Source organism: Mercenaria mercenaria, unplaced genomic scaffold, assembly GCF_021730395.1.
Source record: "Mercenaria mercenaria strain notata unplaced genomic scaffold, MADL_Memer_1 contig_2908, whole genome shotgun sequence".
NCBI lineage: Eukaryota > Metazoa > Mollusca > Bivalvia > Venerida > Veneridae > Mercenaria > Mercenaria mercenaria.
This window is the reverse complement of record NW_026460998.1, coordinates 71,697-77,940: the sequence shown is the minus strand read 5'-3', so window position 1 is coordinate 77,940 and position 6,244 is coordinate 71,697.

Sequence of the window (6,244 nt, the reverse complement as noted above, 5' to 3'; positions counted from 1 at the left end):
AATCACATTTCTTATATGTTTTCGTTCATAGTTTTTGTTTTATGTTCAAGCAGTGCGTCGCTGGTGCGAGGTTCTAAAGTTGTTCGAACCCAACACTGTCAAAGACGTCTAAAATAGATTAGTTTGTTAATCAGAGGAAACGTTTTCGGATCAAGCCTCTGTATTATACATCGTTTTAAAGAAGAAATATTACTTCAGTTAATACGCCAAAAATTTTCAAAAAAAGATATTAAAGCAAACGGAGTGGCTTACACTTTAAATGAATACTCTGACTGAATACGTTAATATTCTTGCGGTAGTTCTGCAAGTTTCGGATAAATTGTTTTCTACCATGAAGAATTTGATTAAATTCTGATTTTTCAAAATTTCAGAGGATACGTAGAACACTGGTAAATAAAAACATACAGTCGTGTGCTTGATTATTTGCTAGATCGACTTAAAAATTTGAACCTCATACAACTTTCATAATGGAAGTCTATAGAAGAATTACAATTGTGATAACATTTTCGCAAAGAAAAAACACTTTTTCTATGATGTAGGTTTTAATAAAACTTCTTACTCTCGTAAATAAACATAATATAATATGAATAATATGGTGAAAGAAATGTTTATGCATTTGTGCTTGTTTTCACATTTCAAGGTGATCTGAAATATTTTGGACTTACTTGATTTTTGTTTGTTTGTTTTGGGTTTAACGCCGTTTTTCAACAGTATTTCAGTCATGTAACGGGGGCAGTTAACCCTAACCGTGTTCCTGGATTCTGTACCAGTACAAACCTGTTCTCCGCAAGTAACTGCCAATTTCCCCCACATGAATTATCAGAGGTGGAGGACGATGATTTCAGACCAATGTCTTTTATCAAATCGTCACGGAGAACATACGCCCGCCCGAGGACGAACTCGCGACCCCGGATCCGTAGCCCAAAACGTTTCCCCCTTACTGAGCTAAGCGGGGGCTTGGACTTACTTGTTGTGTAAGTTTTGACACATATTAAATCTTTTAAAAGATAGTAGCAATGCCATTTATTGAATTACCCATGGGGTTGCACTAAGGTCATTTGCCTTTTTAATAAATTTACTCATGGTTTGCCATGATTTCATAATCCGTATACCAAGCCCAGGCATCGGTAAAATAATGTCACGCTATAATTTTCGGTTTATCAAAAGTCGGGTCTTATCAACAAAAGCTGCATAAAAAGCCGCCATATTCATCGAAAATAAATATAACGATTTTTTTAAGAAAAACGCAAACAAATTTTGTTTAATCAACTGCGCACATGGGAAAATTTTGGAAGCAATTGCACAACATATAATATGCTCAGGACGGAACAAAACTGGGAAATACTTTGTTAACTACACCAATAATTAGTCTTGTATTTGAACAAGTATAAAAGATCGTTTGCATTTTTAAAGGAGCAAAAAATGCAAATATTTTTACAAAAATATTGAACCAAGCTTTATCAAACGGTTTTCTGCACAATGTGCAATTTAAAAGAGAAACACTGATACTATCTGTTTTTGAAACTGTCATAAAGTGGGTCCTATTTTGGTTGGGAAATTGTTTTTGAAATAGTATAGAAGTTTTTGCTGTACAAAAAAAAGGGAAAAAACATTAACATTTCAGGATATTGCATTTGGATTCGAGCTACGTAATGCAATTCTTGTTGAAACAAAATTGCGCATCTGGAGTATCGAAATGAAATTGAATTTAAAAAGTGTTCTACTTAAATCATTTTTTCATTTTCTGTGAGTTTTTTTAAGATCAAACGATGTATGGAAGGACCATATTTTTTAGATGAAGTGCATGGAGTATACAAAGGGAAAAACTCGTAGTATTATTGATCATTTGCGTGACAGACTTATCCTTCAAACTTTTGCGTCTCATGTCTAAAGCTAAAAAGACGGATATAATGATAATACTATTTAAAGTAGTCCTAGTACAATAGTTTTGTGTTGCTCTTGTTAATATCCGAATGTGCCTTATGGATTTATTATGTACTGAAACGTTTACATGCGAGTTTCTTTAACCTTTAGCTTGCTGGCGGCAAGTGATTCTGTCATTGCGACAAGTGCAGACCAAGGTCAGCTTACACATCATGTTATCTGTCCGTGGCTATTCGCTATTCAGGGCAGTTAATGTTTCAATAAAGCCCCTTTCGAATCCTATATGGATTTGCCCCAAATTGCATGATGGACAGGACCATTTTAGAAATTTAGTGGGAAAGGGTTAAGAATGTTAAATATGATTCCTGTTTATATTAGAGATGTACCTAGAGCTCTGTATTTCAACGACAACAACAACAAGATCAGGTGCACCATGCTAAAACTAGCGACATTTATCAGTCACATTGTCGTCGGTCGTATCGCATTGTCGAGCTTCTTTTTGGCATAGAGTTTGTCGTATTGCATTGTCACTTTCGCATTGTCGTATTGTCGCAGTCTTAGCGCAACGGACGAGATTACAACCGGCGGGGGACGTTTCGTACTGACATTTATGCAAAATAGTTGCCTGTTTTGTCTGTTATCCTTACACTGTGCGTCGCTACTTCGTTAGACTTAATAATTATGAGTCGACTATATAACGTCACACTCTCAGTCTTACAAAATCTGGTCGTGTTAGAATGAAATATAACTTCGCGGTTGCAACGAGAGATAATTGCAAACATGTATTTCTAACTATGCTAACACTTGCACTATACATAATATTCTGTATGTAACAATAGGGTCTCTTTTTGTGAATCTACAGGTCACTTGCTATAACGCAAGGGCACTACCATCCACACATCCTTAAACAAGGGCAATTAGCCAGTAGAATTTAATTTCCTTCTTCATGTTTGAACAGTGATCAGGAAGATACATTGATAATCATCACATGATATTGCAAGAATAATAATAGCGTCGTAATAGTTAGAGACACTTAAAAGACCTTTCCAAAAAATCTATGGAGTTTTACATTATTTTTGTAATTTTGGGCCTGGGGTCGCGACTTATTTGATTTTCTTTCTATAGTTCTACAATTCATCCTACAAATTGCTATTTATGACGTTATGCATGAATAAGAGGAAACAAACTACAATACAAAGTACGAGTATAGTCTGCAGTGTAAGTATGTACTTAATTTTCTACATCGTAATGCCCCCAGAAAAGAACTTAGTAAACTTCTTTCCGACCAAGCATTCATTCAAATTTACTAGGTCATAAGTTTGCTAAGTTTGAATAACAAGATGTTACTGAATTTAATTTTATACGCTGATCATAAATCTTTATAATACTATTACTTCCTTCGCCCCCGACAACAATGGACCGACACGCAACTCAACCCGTCGGTATTACACATCCCACGCAGAAAGCCCAATTTTTAAAAGAGAAAAAATGACACTGAACATAAAACAACCTTCGCAATAATAGCCGAACCCATCAAAATAGCGGCCAATCGTGTTTGGTATTCTAATAAGGGAAACAAACTACTATAGCTATTTACACATACTTCAGCACTTATATTTCTTGTACCATTGATTTAGCTTAAGGGAAACAATTCCACGGGCTTCTATGTTTTCAATCAATTACCTAGAGAGGGTAAAAGGAAGGACAAAAACGAACAATCAAAACCCTGAAATCATCATCATCACGTATTATGTAACGGTTGTTAAGCATGGTTATTAAAAAAAATTAATTTAGCCTTCAACACAAGCCTTTGCATGTCCAATGAAATACAAAGCCACCTCTGTAAACAGGCCAATATCATCATCAGTCCGCGGAAGTTTGATGGCTACTTAGACAGGGAAAAATGATCTAGATTGGAGTGGAAGTTGAAACGGCAGCCATTTTGATTTTAAAGACAGTACACGTTGACTTTTGAGCACAGCATTCTGATATGTTTAGCGTAACAAAACAACGAAACCCTAAATTAAGGTTTTACACAGTAAATTTTTCACAAATCACATTCCAAGTGTATTCATTGGGCTACTGCGCAATGCAGGCGTCTGGAAATAGACAGTAGTGTATGAAAAAAACGGGAATCCGCGTGTATCGGAAAATAGAATAACGGGACAGTATACCAAACTGTTTGGCAAGGCTAAGGTCACAAAAAGACATTCGCCAGTCGATACCGCGAAAGGACCGATATATGATGTCATCAATGGCTCAGGATTGAAATATAATTTGGTGCTATTCAAACTCTCGATTACTACAAAGCTTTTGTCTTATATCTAATGGTTATTGAATCGTAGAACCGCTGTTTTAAACTATAAGCGCATATCTTCCACCGTAACGATTAAATATCATACTTCCATGTCGTTGTAAAGTTTTGCTATCGGTTTAGTGTCGTTTAGTCAGGACATTTTGTTACATCTTACAGGTTTGAAAAAAATATTGGGGGAAACAAACAATCAGAAAAGATATTTACAAAGGAAGTTGACATTCCAGTAACAGCATTTAAGGATGGTTTTAGGTTACAGGATAACCTTTGAGGGAGTATAAATGCTCCGCAGACACTGCTTCAACATGGTCATTTTCAATGAATAGAGTTATATTTTCGGATCAGTTTAAGGGTTTCGCGACACATCATGCCAATGGATCAATAGCGCGATACATGAATGATTAAACCCCCACAACCAAGTGAAAGTAAGTGCAAATATCAATATGTACATTTAGTTCTAGTTGAAATACCCCATATAAAAATAAATCCATTATATTTATCATTCTATTTTATACTGTTGTGTCACTATGAGTTAAGAATTTTTCTAAGACAAGTGTTTACCAGTACCAGTTCTACTTCATTCGGAAGATTCCTGAAATATTACACTGTCGAATTATATTATTAGCAGTTATAATGTTTTAGAACCTCTCCGGACAAGAATCACAAGCCTGCCTAATTTTGAAATATCCCCATATTGTAATAAAGCTTTGAGTTGAGGTCGTTTTAAGTTCGGAGACCTTGGTCTATGGACGCAAAGAAAGCGACAAAGACTGATGTCTAGCAGGAAAAGTTACACGTGGTAAAAAAGCATATTAAAGGTATGTCTTTCACCAGATTTATTAAACTCGTTAAATAAATTGATAAAATGCTTATACTATGTTTAAACCTAACCCTAACTTCAGTCAGTATATTGTACCCCTCCCCCACACGTGCGCAACAAATAGAGGCGATATACTGTTGGGGGCAGAGCTGAGCTATAATTTTCATTAAGACACTAACGACTATCCATATTTCTTTTAAAAGAAGGTATATGCTCATCACTTTAACATGACCATTTCATACAAATAAAACTATGTAGACCTAGAAAATCCTCAATCAAAATTTTTCATTTGCCAAAGTATACTAACTGTGTGCTGAATTAATCTTTCCTCTTCTTCCGTAACAGTCGTTTGTTCAACAAAATTAAAGTTTTAAGTGGTATTCTTACTGTTTTTATTGCCATTTATTAGCATGTAGTATGTAAACTAGCTTCCTATCCCCCCAGTTCTTTCATAATACATCTTAACAGATCTGGAAAAATAGTGCATATAATCAACCTTTGAAAATATGGGCAGAGAAGGTTTTAACCTAGTTATAAAATGGATATGCGAGCAAACTTATACTGTATGTGTACGTGTTATATCACACTCTTTTAGGATCAAGAAACACCAACGATAATTCTTTGAAGATAAATTGCATCTCACAATGGATCATTTGACTGAATATCATGGGTCGGTCGCGAAATTGAGATGGGAAAAGCTTAAGCTTGAACTTAGCCTTATAGAACCTTTGATAAATGTCGTTTTTAATTACTTCAATCCTAGCCCCCATAAGGTCCATGACACACTATAGTGATACTCTATAGGGACAGATATATATTCCAACCAATCCAAGGATTTATTTATGCAATATTAAATAGGCAATTTCGCTGTGGAAGTGGATGAATAATATTTCGAATCGAATGTATGTCAGTTGTAAAGCAAAAAATTCGGCCGACCAAAGAGGCATGGTGATGTATGTATGTGATTGTTGGTTGTATTATTTAAGGTCCAAAGGTGTAGAATTTTGTTACGATGATACAGCAGCTACAAATGAATTTAAATCATTAAGGAGGTAGGTTCCCTTGATATTTGTAGTGTGACACGGCAGCAAGTGACGTTTACGACGGGTTTAGACAAATTAATGAATATGTTATCATTCTTTGGAATTAACTCTTGAACTGCTTGATCTTATGTTACTGGTTTAATAATGGAAATAATGGAATGAATTGCCGCCGCACAACGCTTA